The 19274-nt window shown below is 40.8% G+C and overlaps 1 pseudogene; it reads left to right on the top strand.

Moving 5' to 3' along the window:
* The first annotated feature begins 14987 nt into the window (after positions 1 to 14987).
* Positions 14988 to 18776, top strand: LOC120569494 (annotated as a pseudogene).
* Positions 18777 to 19274: the final 498 nt, after the last annotated feature.

The following is a 19274-nucleotide window of genomic DNA, read 5'->3' as shown; positions in this document are numbered from 1 at the left end:
GTCCAGACGAGCTTTGTTGTCCTCTTCTCCATGTGTTGGTTTGGTGCTACCAGGGAGAGGAGTAGAAGGTTCTACAGGCGCGCGGCCTTGGTGGTGTGGTGTGGCGGTGCCACCTAGCCGCCTGGCGTGCACGCTACATCGAATTTCACACACTTTTGCGTCACCATATGCACGCAGATTCACCCCCCAAAACTCTTGTCTAAACAGATTGTTTCCATCTAAACGTAGTCTCAATATCCCTCGCTGGGCCCTCTCTCCCCGCGGGGAGGGGCGGGGCCTCTGGTGCAGACCGTCCTCAGGGCGCCCCGACCGCGTTGCCTCGCCAGGGCGGGTATCGGCTCACGTAAAAGGCGTCAGGGGTCTGCAGCGATGTCGGAAAGCCACCCAACCCGTCTCGAAACACGGACCAAGGAGTCTAACGCGCTGGCGAGTCAGAGGGTCGCCCCGTGGCGCGATGACAGGGAGAGACCTGATGGACCGGTGGACAGGGTTGTCCTGCTGCTCTCAGCGTCCCACGGAGACTGGCTACCCTCTGAAGTTCACCATCTGACAGGAGGAGGGAGATTATTCACATGTAAGAAGACCCAGCGTGTCTTCCTCTGATCATCGGGTCCCGTGGGGGGGTTCATACAGCAGCTCCACGGCTTTGATTTCCCTTCATACATACATATATTAGGAAATTACACTGAAATGAAAAGAAATAAACTCACACTAACTATCCTGGATCTGTGAGTTTAATGTGGGCTGAAGAAGAAGACTGGAGTCCATCATGCACTTTATATATATACTTTTATATATCTTTAATACCCTTCAAATGTTCACTTTCATATAGTCAAACTTTATGCTTTAATACACATCAAATGTTCACTTTCATATAGTCAAACTTTACCATTTAATACACATCAAATGTTCACTTTCATATAGTCAAACTTTACCATTTAATACACATCAAATGTTCACTTTCATATAGTCAAACTTTACCATTTAACACTTCAAATGTTCACTTTCATATAGTCAAACTTTACCATTTAATACACATCAAATGTTCACTTTCATATAGTCAAACTTTACCATTTAATACACATCAAATGTTCACTTTCATATAGTCAAACTTTACCATTTAATACACATCAAATGTTCACTTTCATATAGTCAAACTTTACCATTTAATACACATCAAATGTTCACTTTCATATAGTCAAACTTTATGCTTTAATACACATCAAATGTTGACTTTCATATAGTCAAACAGTTCCCTGTTTAATACACTGATATGTGTGTGATATATGTATATTAAATGATAAGAGCGTCTGGCTGACTCCAACCAGTAGATCGGAGAGGTCTTCTCAGTTCATCCTGGGTGTAACTCTGCGTTCCTATTGGTTCCTAATCATTTCATTCTCAGATTTAGGAGAAAAACTTTCCATGAAATGTGTTTTGGATCCCTTTGTTAGTGTGAGCAGCTTCAGAGCCGTCAGATGGAAGAATTATTCCTCTCTAACGAGGACAGATCGTCCCTCTCTGCGTCCCGTAGCCTCGCCGCTAATCCGTCTGCAGATTTAACGAGCGTGCGCTCAGATCTGGAAGGGTCTCTGCTCTGTGAAGTCAGCGTGGTGGTCACAAATAATGGTGCATCATGGGACATTTCTCAGCCCTGCCAACAGACCGTCCGCAGGGACTCGGCTCTGTCAAAGTCTCCGTGTTTTTGGAGAGTCCACTTCAGCTGGTAGTGACTCACTGTCAAACTAAAGGAGTCCTGGGAGGGTGTGTGTGTGTGGTGTGTGTCTGTGTGTGTCTGTGTGTGTGTGTGTGTGTGTGTGTGTGTGTGTGTGTGTGTGTGTGTGTGTGTGTTTGTCTGTGTGTGTGTTTGTGTGTGTGTGTGTGTGTGTGTGTGTGTGTGTGTGTGTGTGTGTGTGTTTGTCTTGTTGTGTCTGTGTGTTTGTGTTGTCTGGGTCTGTGTGTTGTGTGTCTGTGTGTTTGTGTGTGTGTGTGTGTGTCTTGTGTGTGTGTTTGTTTGTCTGTGTTGTGTGTGTGTGTGTGTGTGTGTGTGTGTGTGTATGTGTGTGTCTGTGTCTGGGTCTGTGTGTGTGTGTCTGTGTGTTTGTGTGTGTTTGTCTGTCTGTGTGTTGTGTGTTTTTGTGTGTGTGTGTGTGTGTGTTGTGTATGTATGTGTGTGTCTGTGTGCTGGGTCTGTGTGTGTGTTTCTGTGTCTGTGTGTGTTTTTGTGTGTGTGTGTGTTGTTTTGTCTGTGTGTGTTCTGTGTTTGTGTGTGTGTGTGTGTGTCTGTGTCTTGTTGTGTGTTGTGTCTTTGTGTGTTGTTGTGTGTTTTTGTGTGAGTGTGTCTCTGAGTGTGTCTATGTGTGTGTGTGTGTGTCCGTGTTGTGTGTGTCTCTGGAGTAGTGTCTGTGTGTGTGTATAAAGGTTGTGTGTGTGTGTGTGTGTGTGCGTGTGTGTGTCTCTGAGAGTATCTCTGTGTGTGTGTGTGTGTGTGTGGCGGCTGTGGGCAGGGTTTAATATGATCCCAGCTCCTGTGTGATGCGTTCGAGGCCTACAGGGAGAGATGGTATTCTAGCCTTTATCGCGGAGCGTCAGATGTGGAAGGCTTGCAGCTCTGCAGCAGCTCAAACACTCAGACACACACACACACAAAAACACACACACACACACACACACTCAGACACACACACAAACACACACACAGGAGTGCTTAGCAATCTTTTTCAATGAAGAAGACTGCAATCACACATCACTTTGGACTATTATCATCTCCATATCTGTGTGTAAAACATAGGAAAAGCTAGACTGGATAATAAATCTTAAAGCCCAAAGACAAAGCTTGATAAAGACTGACTTGTTTCCAACCATTAGATCAGAGAAGAGTCTTAGAGTTTGGATGCTTCCATTGATTCAGCGTGTTGTTGTCCCGTGATTTTGGCTGCTGCACCTAAATCTTCTAGCGGAGGGAAACCCTGGGCTGTACGGAGACTGCTGCCTGGTGCCTGTTACCAATCAGAAGACCGTAATGACATTTTAATCTCCAACGTGTCACCAGGTACATGCACAGACACGCTAGTCTCTGTTGTCCAGGCCTTCTGTCTGATCAGCTGTAATCTGCCTCCCCTATCCGCCTAGCCGCTCTCTGATTGGCTGGAAGCACAATGACAGCGTAATGAGCTGCGTGTGCACAGAGCGGCTCATTCAGATTCCCATCAGGAGACGAGACGTTTCACATGCAGAAGACTCGGAGGTCAGAGGTCAGAGGTCAGAGGTCAGCGATAGCGTCCGGCGGCGAGCGATAGCGTCCGGCGGCGAGCGATAGCGTCCGGCTGCCGGGAGGTTATCGCCGTGCCGACACAAAGCTCGACCTTCTCCGACCTCCGGCGCTGAAACAGACTTTAACTACTACTGTTTCATCTTCTCACAACCACCTGCTCTCTCTTTACTTTATATCAGAGTTACAGAGCCCAGAGTACACACTACAGTACATACAGTACACACTACACACTACAGTACACACTATACACACTACAGTACATACAGTACACACTACAGTACATACAGTACACACTATACACACTACAGTACATACAGTACACACTACAGTACATACAGTACACACTATACACACTACAGTACACACTATACACACTACAGTACATACAGTACACACTACAGTACATACAGTACACACTATACACACTACAGTACATACAGTACACACTACAGTACATACAGTACACACTATACACACTACAGTACATACAGTACACACTATACACACTACAGTACACACTATACACACTACAGTACATACAGTACACATTACAGTACATACAGTACACACTATACACACTACAGTACATACAGTACACACTACAGTACATACAGTACACACTACAGTACATATACTATACACATACAGTACATTACAGTACAATACAGTACACAGTACACATACAGTACATACCAGTACACACTATACACACTACAGTACACAACTATACACATTACAGTACATACAGTACACACTACAGTACATACAGTACACACTATACACTACACAAAATACAATTTACATAGGTACACACTACAGTACATACAGTACAGCACTACGTACATACAGTACACACTATACACACTACAGTACACACTATACACACTACAGTACATACAGTACACATTACAGTACATACAGTACACACTATACACACTACAGTACATACAGTACACACTACAGTGCATACAGTACACACTACAGTACATACAGTACACACTATACACACTACAGTACACACTATACACACTACAGTACATACAGTACACACTACAGTACATACAGTACACACTATACACACTACAGTACATACAGTACACACTACAGTACATACAGTACACACTATACACACTACAGTACATACAGTACACACTACAGTACATACAGTACATACAGTACACACTACAGTACATACATTACACACTATACACACAGTACACACTATACACACTACAGTACATGCAGTACACATTACAGTACATACAGTACACACTATACACACTACAGTACATACAGTACACACTACAGTACATACAGTACACACTACAGTATATACAGTACACACTATACACACTACAGTACATACAGTACACACTACAGTGCATACAGTACACACTACAGTACATACAGTACACACTATACACACTACAGTACACACTATACACATTACAGTACATACAGTACACACTACAGTACATACAGTACACACTATACACACTACAGTACATACAGTACATACAGTACACACTACAGTACATACAGTACACACTACAGTACATACAGTACACACTATACACACTACAGTACACACTATACACACTACAGTACATGCAGTACACATTACAGTACATACAGTACACACTATACACACTACAGTACATACAGTACACACTACAGTACATACAGTACACACTACAGTACATACAGTACACACTATACACACTACAGTACATACAGTACACACTACAGTGCATACAGTACACACTACAGTACATACAGTACACACTATACACACTACAGTACATACAGTACACACTACAGTACACACTATACACACTATACACACTACAGTACATAGAGTACACACTATAGCACATACAGTACATACAGTACACACTACACAAACTACAGTACATACAGTATACACACTACAGTACATACAGTACACACTATACACACTACAGTACATGATTCCTCTTGTTGTTGCTTTGAGCATTGCCCTTAGATACTGATCTTAGATACTGATCTTAGATACTGATCTTAGATACTGATTTTAGATACTGATCTTAGATACTGATCTTATATACTGTTGCTTAGATACTGATCTTAGATGCTGTTCTTAGATACTGTTCTTAGATACTGTTCTTAGATACTGATCTTAGATACTGATCTTAGATGCTGTTCTTAGATACTGTTCTTAGATACTGATCTTAGATACTGATCTTATATACTGTTGCTTAGATACTGATCTTAGATACTGTTCTTAGATACTGATTTTAGATGCTGTTCTTATATACTGATCTTAGATACTGATCTTAGATACTGATCTTAGAAACTGATTTTAGATACTGATCTTAGATACTGTTCTTAGATACTGATTTTAGATGCTGTTCTTATATACTGATCTTATATACTGATCTTAGATACTGATCTTAGATACTGTTCTTAGATACTGTTCTTAGATACTGATCTTAGATACTGATCTTAGATACTGATCTTAGATACTGATCTTAGATACTGTTCTTAGATACTGATCTTAGATACTGATCTTAGATACTGTTCTTAGATACTGATCTTAGATACTGTTCTTAGATACTGTTCTTAGATACTGATCTTAGATACTGATCTTAGATACTGATCTTAGATACTGATCTTAGATACTGATCTTAGATACTGTTCTTAGATACTGTTCTTAGATACTGATCTTAGATACTGTTCTTAGATACTGATCTTAGATACTGTTCTTAGATACTGATCTTAGATACTGATCTTAGATACTGTTCTTAGATACTGTTCTTAGATACTGTTCTTAGATACTGTTCTTAGATACTGATCTTAGATACTGATCTTAGATACTGATCTTAGATACTGTTCTTAGATACTGTTCTTAGATACTGTTCTTAGATACTGATCTTAGATACTGATCTTAGATACTGTTCTTAGATACTGTTCTTAGATACTGATCTTAGATACTGTTCTTAGATACTAACCCTAGATACTGTTCTTAGATACTGTTCTTAGATACTGTTCTTAGATACTGTTCTTAGATACTGATCTTAGACACTGTTCTTAGATACTGATCTTAGACACTGTTCTTAGATACTAACCCTAACCCTTAGATACTGTTGTTACAGGCTATGAGTTGCTTTTTGTCTGTGTTTTCTGTATGTGTTGTATATATATTTGTGGGCATACTGATCATGTTTTAAAGGGTTTCTTCATCTCTCAACAAGATGTGTAAGACCACATGAACTTCCTCTCGTGGGATAAAGAGGGGAGGTCTGTGCTGCATTCATGTGGTGTGGGAATAATCAGAATAATGAGTTTAGGTGAAGGACTGCGCTCTCGGAGTTCCTTCGTGTTTACATGCTTGATTTATGTTTTATGACTATGAAAGGGTTGATGTTTGTGACAATATGGAAATGTGTTTCTAAAGGAAGTGACATTATTGAAAAAGCTTTGAGAAGAGCCGGTCTTACACTGTTCCAACAAAGGAAAAACCAACAGACAGACTCAGTGTGTGTGGAGCAAAGATGGACGTTTAAACAGCCTCTTTGTGTGGCTCTTTGCCTCGGGGCATAAAAGCCCCGCATGGCTCCGTGTCTCTGCCAGCCCCGAGACAGACTCCAGGTCAGTCTCGGGGACAACAGAGCGGCGCGAGCACCGCGAGCCGACTGGCGCTCCCCCTCGGTGTCTGGACGCGGAGGCAGGATGTCTTCGGACGGCCCGCGGGTGCGTTTGGTTTCAGCGCTGGCCGGAGGGGAGGAGACGCTTCCACGGCCGCAGCATCGTCTCGTAGCAACAGCACCTTTATAGAAAGCTCAGGAAGTCCCCGACGGCAGGACGCACGGGACACCAGCGGAGACCAGAGTCTGGTCCAACAGGACCGGGACCTTTCTATCTTTAACCCTTTCTCCTCCAGATCCTTAGGATGTCTCTCAGGAGACCAGAGTCTGGTCCAACAGGACCGGGACCTTTCTATCTTTAACCCTTTCTCCTCCAGATCCTTAGGATGTCTCTCAGGAGACGAGGACATTTGATTTCATGGAATTAGCACATGTTAAAAAACAACAATACATAAAGACACATGAAATAATAAAAAGGACCAGCGAAGGAAATGCTCAGGGGGATCGGTATGTTGGGTTCACTATGATCATTCAACAAAACATAACCGGAAGAGAAAGATTAAGACATACAGGTCAAGTCAACTGGGTTTTTATTGTCATTTCAACCATATATGCTGTATATAGTGAGATGAAACCACGTTTCACCGTGGATCATGTGGTGTTACACATTTAAAATATATGAACAAGACATTATATGAAAATGACATTATATACAAGCAACATTTGAGACAGGTTACATTAGTGCTCACACATTATAGACTTTACATAAAGGGCAATTACTACTTAAAGTAGAGCATTTAAGACAGACAAAGGACAGGACAGACAACAGACAGCAGAAGACAGGGCATAAGTAGACTCGTAACAGAGCTATGATTGAGGTAAGATATATAGAGTTTTAGCAGCATAAAAAGGTGCAGGAGTGCATTTAAGTTCTGTGTGAAAAATGTGCATCATGTTTTGTTGTTCAACAGTCTGAGGGAAGAAGCTCTTCTCCATTCTGGGGTACCTTCTACCTGATGGCAGTAAGGAGAAGAGTGCATGGGACTGGTGTGTTGTGTCCTTAACGATGCTCGTGGCTTTGTGCAGACAGCGGGTGTTGTAGATGTCAGAGAGGGAGGGAAGAGAGGCCCCAGTGATCTTTTCAGCTGGATTGTGATGACGGCTGAAAAGATCACTGGGACCTCTCTTCCCTCCCATACAGCTACCTACAGGTCTCTGTCAGACCTGTAGGTAGCTCCAGGACTCGGTGGGGTTCAGGGGTGAAGATACAGCGATGTCTTGGAGTTTTTTGGGTTGTGTTATCGTTCACGCTGCACCTTGTCCAAAACCAAACACACGTCACACAGTGGAGACGCTCGCTTGCTTATTGGACAGAATATCTAAAACTTTATCATAAAACATTATGACACAGTGCATTGTGGGAACCAATGGGACATTATGGGGGGGCAGTAGGGAGTTGGGTTGGGAACCGGACGGTTGCTGGTTCAAATCCCTATATGGACCAAAAGTATGGTGGTGGACTAGTAGCTGGAGAGGTGCCAGTTCACCTCCTGGTGCTCCAAGGTGCTCTTGAGCAAGGCACCAAACCCCCAACTACTCAGGGCGCCTTTCCATGGGCAGCCCCCCCACTCTGACATCTCTCCATTAGTGCATGTAGAGGTACTGAGCATGGGCAGCCCCCCCACTCTGACATCTCTCCATTAGTGCATGTAGAGGTACTGAGCATGGGCAGCCCCCCCACTCTGACATCTCTCCATTAGTGCATGTAGAGGTACTGAGCATGGGCAGCCCCCCCACTCTGACATCTCTCCATTAGTGCATGTAGAGGTACTGAGCATGGGCAGCCCCCCCACTCTGACATCTCTCCATTAGTACATGTAGAGGTACTGAGCATGTGTGTGTGTGTAATTCAGGCCTGTGTGTAATGTGTGTAATAACAACAGAGTGAAACCATTGTAGTTTCCCCTTGTGGGATTAATAAAGTTAAATTATTATATTACTATGACACAGTGCATTGTGGGAACCAATGGGAGGCTGCTTTTTCTGACTTCTGCTGCAAGAAATCTTTTCTGACACAATCCTTGAAACTGTACAAAATTACACAGCTGTGTGTATAGGTGTGTGTGTGTGTGTGTGTGTGTGTGTGTGTGTGTGTGTGTGTGTGTGTGTGTGTCCCTTTCATCTCTTCTTTAAAGTGATTTGCCTCGGTGAAAGGTGCAAATCATAAACAAACAAACATATTAAACATTACTATGAAATAAAACTATAAACACAGAAACATATGTACTGTACATACATAATAACTGTTGCATAAGAGAAAAGAGGCTGAATGGGTTGAGTGCATGTTTTAAATAAAAAGCATCTAAACTAGCGTTCTGTCTGTTTCAGGTGATTTCTGATCATCATTATGAACCATGACCCAGTTCCAGATAATAACTTTAATCTGGTCCATCCTGAGTTGTCTCTGGGTCTGACTCCTCCAATGTGTCCGGCCCTTTAAATCTCTGTGTTTGGAAATAAAAATGAGCGTCTGAATGTTTTTAATGAGTCAAAAGGAAGCTGTCAGAAGTTGATCAGTGATGTCATGGCGCCCTCTGCTGGACTCACGGTCAAACTGTTCTCTTTTCTCTCAGTGGACATCTGCAGACACACTTCACACTGTAGTGGAGACAAGATCTGAATATATATTGGGGGCGCTGCACAGTGGCTGCCCTGCGGTGTTTTCACGCTGGCATCTATCTGTTGTTTTCTTTCCTTTTTTGTCTACCTGAGTGATTGTGACTGTTTATTTTTAGCTGCATCTTCCTCGTCTAGGAACAGTTATCATGGATCTCGCCCTGTGGTGCATGATCAGCTTGTTTTATGTGATTTTAAACAACTATCTCACCCAAGGACTCAACCACCATGCTGCTGGCGGCATTGTTCGTGAGTTTCACTACAGCAGAGAATCTCTGCTGCTGCTGCGTAATCACCTACTAACGGATCATTTAAATGTTGGTGAGTCAATACCAAACTATCTTAAAAAGAACTCTAGCAGGGAAACTGCACGGAAAAAGCGAAAACGCGGCTCCAAGGGTGGCATTCGTCATCAACTGAAAAAGCTGAAGAATAAACTCCCCTGCCCACAGTCCTGCTAATCAACGCACAGTCCGTGAGAGCGAAGACAGACGAGCTGTCAGCCAACGCCCGCTGCCTGCACGAGTACAGGAGCGCGTGTGTCCTAGCGATTACTGAGACCTGGCTGGACAAGAACATCGAGTCCAGTGCAATGGAGCCCACGGGCTTCTCGGCGTTCAGAACCGACCGAGATCCGGACATCACAGGGAAAAGTTGGGGGGGCGGAGTCTGCCTTCTGATCAGAGACGAGTGGTGTGGGGCAGTGACGGTGAGGGAGCAGCTGTGCACCCCGGACATAGAGATGCTGTGTCTTTCTCTCCGACCCTACCATCTCCCCAGGGAGTTTCCTCAAATCTTTTTTACCGTGGGATATATACACCCTAAAGCAGACTTTAAAAAAGCCACTGAAATTATATTTAATACCTCACAGAATCTTGAGTCTCTCTTCAGATGCTCCAAAATTCATTCTTGGAGATTTTAATAGGTGCCCCATAAAAAGGTCCCTCCGCACCTTTTATCAGTATGTTGACTGCCACACAAGGAAGAATCAGACTCTGGATATGTGCTACGGAACTGTTAAAGACGCATATACTGCCTCCCTGCTTCCACCAATGGGAGCATCTGACCACAATGTGGTACATCTCCGTCCTGTCTATAAGAGACTACATGACAGGGAAAAACCTAAAGTAAAGACTGTTTAGATGTGGAGTAATGACAGCCTTTTGGCTTTGCAAGGATGTTTTGAGTGTACACTTTGGGATGTATTTGATGCTCAGAATATTAATGAACAGGTTGTGGCTGTGTCTGATTACATCTGTTTTTGCGTAGACTCTATAATACCCACGAAGACATACAAGGTATATTCAAATGATAAGCCTTGGGTATCTGGCAAATTAAAAAAACTTATCAAACAGAAAAAAAAAGCTTATCAAAATCAAGATGAGTTTGCAAGGAGGGATATACAGAGACAAATAAAAAGGAAAATACAGCTGGATAAGCTCAGCTACAAACAGAAGCTAGAAGCCTCCCTGGCTTCTGGTAACTCAAGAGAGGCATGGAAAGGAATCAAAAACATGACCTCCATTCGGCATAAGGGCAGAGGAAAGCCCTCCTTTACCCTGAATGGTAATGATGGTAAGGAAATGGCAAACCAACTTAAAGAGCAATGAGAGTGCTGAGGCTTTCATTATGACTGCCCTTCCTTCTAGCTTAAGCATAGAAGAGACAGAAGTACTTAAGTTATTTAAAGGTTGTAATATTAGAAAAAGCCCTGGCCCTGACCATATTGGAGGAGATGTTCTAAAATATTGTGCGGAGCAGCTCACACCTGTGTTTACGGGTATTTTTAAATCCTCTCTTAACTTGAAAAAAGTCCCCACTCTCTGGAAAACATCGACAATCGTACCAGTGCCAAAAATTCCCAGTCCTAAAGAACCTAATGACTTTAGGCCTATTGCATTAACTTCACTGGTAATGAAGTGCTTTGAGCGCCTAGTTAAGAGCTACATCATCTCCAAAACGCAGCACCTTCTGGACCCTATGCAGTTTGCGTATCAAGCATCCAGAGGAGTTGACGATGCGGTTGCAACTCTGCTGCATCTTTTGCACACTCATTTAGAGAAGTCAAAGGCTCATGCCAAAATCATATTTGCTGATTTTTCCTCTGCTTTTAACACCATTAAGCCCAGTATTTTAGCAAATATTTTAACAGAAGAATTTTTACTTGAAGATGATGTGGTCTCTTGGATTGTTGATTTTCTTAGCTGTAGAATACAACGAGTCAGAGTCGGTACGTCTGACGATATGACCACTAGCACTGGATCTCCACAGGGATGTGTTTTATCCTCTCTGATGTTCATTCTGTACACAAACTATATAAACTATATATATGTGTGTGTGTGTGTGTGTGTGGTGTGATGTGTGTGTGTGTGTGTGTGTGTGTGTGTGTGTTTGTGTGTGTGTGTGTGTGTCTGTGTGTGTTCTTGTGTGTGTCTGTGTGTGTTCTTGTGTGTGTGCTTGTGTGTATCAAAAGGAAGCTGTCAGAAGTTTCTCAGTGATGTCATGGCGCCCTCTGCTGGACTCACGGTCAAACTGTTCTCTTTTCTCTCAGTGGGAATCTGCAGACACACTTAACACTGTAGTGTAGAAAAGAACTGAACATATTGGAAGATCTTAAATATCTATGATATCTTTAATAAAACATTGAGATTATTTTAGGTTTTAGGTGTCATGGTTGTAGTTTTTCCTGTTTCCTTGTATATTATCTAAGTTTTATTTTGTAGTCTCTGTGTATCTTGCTGTTTCCTGTTTTATGTTGTAGTCTCTGTGTTTCTTGGTGTTTCCTGTTTTATTTTGTAGTCTCTGTGTTTCTTGGTGTTTCCTGTTTTATTTTGTAGTCTCTGTGTTTCTTGGTGTTTCCTGTTTTATTTTGTAGTCTCTGTGTTTCTTGGTGTTTCCCATTTTATTTTGTAGTCTCTGTGTTTCTTGGTGTTTCCTGTTTTATTTTGTAGTCTCTGTGTTTCTTGGTGTTTCCTGTTTTATTTTGTAGTCTCTGTGTTTCTTGGTGTTTCCTGTTTTATTTTGTAGTCTCTGTGTTCCTTGGTAGCGTGTCTTGTTTGACTTCCTCCTGTGTGATTGTCTGCCTGATGTGTTCCACCTGTTCATCGTTAATTGCCCCCTGGGGATGAATAAAATGATTTGAATTGAATTGAATTGTTACCTCGTTACCTGCTGTATTTAGTCTCTGTGTTTTCTTAGGGTATCTTGCACCCGGCAAAGCCCGACGCCAGTGTCTTTACTAGTTTAAGACCGACGCAGTTTTCAGTTTCCCGTCCAGCGCCCGTGTCAAATAGCAAATGCACCTGTGCCCATCTGTGGCCCATGGGCGTGCTGGTCTTAGTCAGTTTTTGTACTATAGTCCCCTGGTGATAAGCAGTGGCGGTTTTTGGCACGGGCGAACTGGGCAGCCGCCCGGGGCGGCATTTTTTCATGTCACATGGGGGGCAGCACGAGAACTTAAAAAAAAAAAAAATTTCCGCTTTAAGCGGTTTCTGTGTTATCTATCGTTTCACTGGGAGCGCCCCAGCAGCTGCAGGCGCCCTGCTTGCACCCCCTACTTTCACAATGAAATGGACTAGTCCGTAATGGTGCGGGCGCGAAAGATAAACAGACGGTGACAAGAGAACTGGGAAGCACACAGAGACGGAGCAAGACGAGTCTAAACCTTTCTTTTATGTCAATGGTCTAAACGTGAAAATGAAACAAAGTTACCCAAGCGGCTCAAATAAAAGAAAAAAGCGAATAGACATGTTTTCGGCAGTAGCTGGACCTCCATCAGCTGCTCCCGTGGCCGATGATAGTGGTGTGTGTCGGTGTCGGCGACAGTGGCATTGAGGAGGAGGGGGACAGAGATGAGGGAGTGAGAGCAGTAGAACCTGCGGTAAGCACAGCTCCCCTTAAAACACTTTGCCCCTTGATAAAACTGAGCCAAAAACTGAGTGTTGGACAAACTGTTTATGATAACACTACAACAATAGAAGACATAGGAATGCTCTACTTAATGATTGCATTATTAGCCTATAAACGTTGCACATCATGCAAACGTTCTTAACGAGAATTGTAGCTTTTCTATCTGCTTAGGCAGACAAAAACTCATGATAGACCTCTTCAAATTAAAGCACAGGGCCTCTTATGATAAATAAAAAATATACATATATATATATATATATATATATATATACCTGTAGCTTGTTTTATGATTCATGATGGGTATACCATTTAATTGTATTAATAAATGGCACTTTAGAAGTATTTAATATGTCAACTCTCACTGATTCTTGCTTACTCATTACATGGCGTTAGTAATTTTAAGTACAAGTTGCTATACATATTCAGGGGAGAGCAAGGACGGGTGGTATTTGTGATCTTATGACTGTCAGTCACTGGGGCTCCAGCAGAGAGGAGCTTTTCCAAACTAAAGTTGATCAAGTCATATCTGAGGTCACCATGTCCCAAGGCTCACTGGCCTCGCCGTCATCAATATCAATCACCCAATAGGGGAGCAGATTTCATACGATGACATCATTGATGATTTTGCATCAAGGAAGGCCAGAAAGGTCAGGATTTAGTTGTAGTTTGTGTTTTATGTTCTTAGTGCTATAGTGTAATAATTACATTCTCTTTAGTGTGTCTTCACATTTGTGTGATGAAGGATTTGTGCTATTTAGAATATTTCTATATTTTATTTGTATATTATTCTTAATATTTTATATTATTGTTGCTCTCTGCTCTTGTTAATTTTTTATGATTGTATATATTGTTAGCACATTTATTTATATAGTGTATATTTATTTTAAGTTCTGATAACCTTTACTGTCATATTTTGTGCATTTTCTTTTGGCAATGTTGGAGGTGGAGATTGTGCACCTTAAAAAGTGTGTTTCCTATTGTAATTGCAATAGTTAAATACTAATAGTTGTAATAATAGTTAAATTACGTGTGTTTCAAATGCTCTAATGAAGCATTTGTGCAATTGAGAAATATCATTTTCTCTTTCACTTATGTTGTTGGGGGGTTCGCCCTGTGTGTAATTCAATGTAGAACCGCCCCTGGTGATAAGGTTATGTTAAATTTGTGTGTCATCCGCATAACTATGGTATATATTTTGTTTTTCATAATCTGAGCCAGTGGAAGCATGTAGATGTTAAACAGAAGAGGCCCCTGTATAGGTGTGTGTGTGTGTGTGTGTGTGTGTGTCGTGTGTGTGTGTGTGTGTGTCCTGAACTAATCTTATATTAATCAAAAGGACATTTTTCTATTTTACGAAAACTTGGTGTACTTAATAATTAGACATTTTAATCATGAGATAATTATAAAATATAAACCATATATATAGTATATAATACACTTATAACTAGCAGGATGCTTAAATTTGATGACTGGCTCATTAATGATCAGTAACAGTTATTCATTGTCTGACATTATTTCCTTGTCTGCCGTATGTTGACTTTGTTTAACTTCTTTCCACAGATGACATCAGTCTTTCCGTTTGCTTTGTTGCTCTGTTTGTCCAGCGGACTGTTGGCTGCATATGTAAGTACACTCTTAAGAAATAAATCACTAAAATAACAAAAAGATCTGGCAGCTCATTACCCGGACTTTAGTTTGTAGCTACAGTAAAAATACATTTTCTGTTATTTAAAACACAAAGCTAAAGTTAGTAAACTTCTGAGAAGAAATCTGATCTTTAATTAATTAAACAATGCTTGTTTCAACACTTTCTTTATCCTTTCAACGTTTTTGATGCTAATAATATTTGACACACTTCTGATGCTTTTGACGCTTGCTTATTGAAGTGCTGGATAATAATTTATCCCTTTTTTAACATTTTAAACTACTATACATCCAATAAAACATGTATGTTATTAATTGTCTCACACAATTACCTACCGCTCACATGCAGAGAGATAGAAATTAGTTTGAATGTTCAAATTTGACACAAATTCCTTTATTTTCAACTGCTATCTCCTCCTTTATACATTCACCAAAAAACTCCATTCAAACTTTAAAATGTTCCACATCTTTTATACATTCAGGATAGTATTCAACTTTTAAATCCCATTAATACTTTTTATAATATTCAACCTTGTTTGAGACTAAGAGGAAATGCCCTTCTGACATTTTTACATCAGTGTGTATTGGATGAAATGTTCAGACTCAGAGTGCAGGACCCAGCTGAAAGATAGACAGCAGCAGAAGCAAAGTTCTCTTTACTTTGCTATACCATCCACAGTTTTAACTCTTCATACATTAAAATGTGGGGAATGTTGTGCCCTTTCTAACAATGTACTTAGGCCGCTTGCACAATGCCTGCGTGGCGTGAGTATGTAGTTTCTGTTGCGTGTCTGACGCGGCGCTGCTGCTGCTAGCCTTGTCTGTACATATATATGTTTCCCATAAACATAAATATATACTGATCAGATTACAGCAAAGACAATGTCAGCAGTATTGACGGCAAAATTACTTTTTTTATTACATATATATCTGAATTTATGTCAAAACCTTGAGACTTTCAGACATCAACATGTCATTTCTTAAATGTATTTGTGTCTAAATGACATATAAACATCTTTTCCTATTCTATGTTGTCTGGAAACACTTCCAACACGCTGGCGTGTGGCGTGAAAAATAGGCATCGGTCCTATTTCTAGCATGCACACATTTTCGGCTCGGCTTGAATCATGCCTGAGACGTGCGTGTCACGCAGGCAGTGTGCAAGCTCTAACCTGTTACCATGGGAGCAAAATAAATGGACACGCCACGCAGCCAGGGCCTTAGGGGGGCAAACAGACTTTCACATGAGGCACAGTGAGCTTCCAAAAAATGTACCTTAACCAGGTGGATGCAAACACCTGCAGCTGCAGAATGAGACAATCTGACTGAACCTGATTTACCAAATAATGTTTCCTTTATCTAACAACAAAGTGATAATCTATAATGTTTACTAATTATTAGTTATGCTTACATTTATGTTATTTTAACAGTTTATTGTTGTTCACATAAAAACATTTTATATATTATATTAACTTTCCGTTAAGAAATTGTTTGTAAACCCCCAGTAAACATTATTTGGATGTCTATTGTAAAGTTTCAACTGATGAAAATAATACTTTGTTAATGGTTAATAAAGACTTAGTCAAACATCTATCAAATAATAAAATAATCATCTCTTTTATAGATTGCCAAAAAAAATTTAAAGGTGCCAAATAAATGTTACTTGATGTTTATAGACCATTTATTAATCATTAACTTATTATTCTAAGGATTAGTTGCACCTTTATGATATCCATTCAAATAATGTTTATAGATGTTTACAAAATAATTATTAACTACTGGCAAAGTATTAACTATCTATCTGAAGTTATAAACTTATTATTGTATATACTATATATATACATATATAAACTAATGATGAAATAACATTAATTATAATGAGTAAATATTTTAAGTCATTATTTCATTGTCTTTTAACACTAAAATACCTATTAACTAAAGATGAATTAACTATAAATGTACCATTTATTAGTGATGGTTATTATAAAGTGTTACCATGTTTCCTTTAGTTCTGCTCATTGTCAGCCAAGTGAAGCATGATTCAGGCATATCTTTCATGATGAAGCTTGATGAATTCTGTCTGAGATATGTCACTCAAACGTACATTTTGTAATCTAACCGTCCTGTTCTTGTGCTGCATGTCAGTTAAACGTCCTGACCCAGAGCACCAAAAATTCAATCCTGTAACAGTTGTCATTACAGCCTAGTCTGATTGTTTTTGGCTTGTTTGTTCATACAGGATGAACTTCCCTGCCCTCCTGATTGGACTCAGTTTGGCTCTCGCTGTTTTGTTTTCTACAACCAGCCAATGACCTGGATGGAGGCAGAGGTACAGCAGTTCTATCTATCATAACACATGTATGCTTAATACCAATGTACTCTAATACTTTACTGCAGCAGAACTACTAATACCACACTGTAAAAATACTCTGTTAGAGTAAAAGTCCTGCATTGAGAGTATGTCAGTATCATCAAGAACATGTAGCTAGTTAAAGTATTAATACCAGTAACTAAGTAACATTTACTTCTAGTGTAATATAATATTTTTTCAGTGTGATATTAGTAGTTTTACTGAAGTAAATGATCTGATTACTTCTTCCACACCACTGATTAAAAGTATAAAATGTCCCCCTGTGACTGTATAACTGCCCTGAGATCTGTTAATAATGTGATTATGTTTTTGTTTGTTTCTAAACGTTTTAAACTGATGATACTGTCTCCATTAGACCTTCTGCCAGACCAGCTGAGACCGCTGGTGGGAATCTGGCTTCCATCCACTCAGCTGAGGAAAATACATTCCTCAAAGCCTTCATTAACCAAGCGTCCGATACTTACAAAAATACCTGGATCGGAAGCTTTGACGCAGTGAAGGTCAGACCTTTATCATCACACAGGAAGTGATGTCGCTCGCCTCTCAGCCTGTTCTCATGAAGCATTCGTACATATAGCTGTGAAAAGTAAATCACTGTAATCTGTGTGTATTTCACATATTCATTGTCAGCAGCACATTGACTGCTTAAGAGCATGAAGCTCCTCGTAGGGAGGAAGTCGGGGGGGATGTTTGGCTCCTAAAACACAAGACTTTCAAGAGGGGGGGCAGAGTTCATGACAAGTTAAGGAGAAAACACAAGACTTTCACCCAGGAAACAGGTGTTCATGTCCTGAAGAAGTTAAGGAGAAAACACAAGACTTTCACATAGGAAACAGGTGTTCATGTCCCGAGTGTTTCAATCCAAACCACCATCTTTTTTCTAATCTTAACTAGTCATTTAGTTTTTTCTAAACTTTACTGCCGTCGCTGCATAACCTCAACTGTAACTCTGAAAGGACCGTCACTTCACGGTCCTCTGTACCCGGCTCACAGTCACCTTTTCTCTGCTAAATTTAACTATAAAGACCGTTAACCTTAACTGTCGTGACCGGTAGAAAAGAAGGAAGATCCTCTTGTGGCCTATGAGTATTACAACAACAAGAACTCTTGATTTCACTTTGACTTTAAAACAATCTTTCTCCTCCAGGAGGGTACGTGGATGTGGACTGATGGATCCATATTCAACTACACAATCTGGGATGCGGGGAAACCTGACAATGGCCTTGGAGTGGAGAACTGTATTAAGATGAACTCAGGAGGTAAATATAACATTTAAAACATCTTGTCATAAGTTGCAGTCTCAATTATAAAAGTTTAACATTAAATGTAATTCATTGGTTGGAAACTCTCTCTACAAGAAAGAACTGGAACGACGCACATTGTACCTACCCACTTTCAATCAGGATTTATTTTGTGTGCTCCACGAACCTGTGTGTGTAACTCTACCACACCATCATGATGCCTCTACAGCTCATCTATAATCTCTATCATTGATTCACTTTCAGTTTGTTCAGCAGACAGAAACAGCTCTCTGCTGACAGATGACTCACTTTCACTTGTTTATTATCTGAAGAGTTAGGGAACAGTTCACATTTGGGTTTAAAATTAGCTCATAAGTGTACTTGGTACCAGAGCACCCTAGGCCAAAGGTCAATGATCGATTTAATAATCGTTTCATCTGATCTGAGGCCGTATGTTTTGGACACTCGGGTGAAGAGAGGGGCGGAGCTGTCAACCGATCACCATCTGGTGGTGAGTTGGGTCAGGGGGTGGG

The sequence above is a fragment of the Perca fluviatilis genome, chromosome 12, assembly GCF_010015445.1.
Source record: "Perca fluviatilis chromosome 12, GENO_Pfluv_1.0, whole genome shotgun sequence".
Taxonomy (NCBI): Eukaryota; Metazoa; Chordata; class Actinopteri; order Perciformes; family Percidae; genus Perca; species Perca fluviatilis.
The sequence above is the reverse complement of the archived record's forward strand: the minus strand, read 5'-3'. Positions and strand labels throughout refer to the sequence as shown.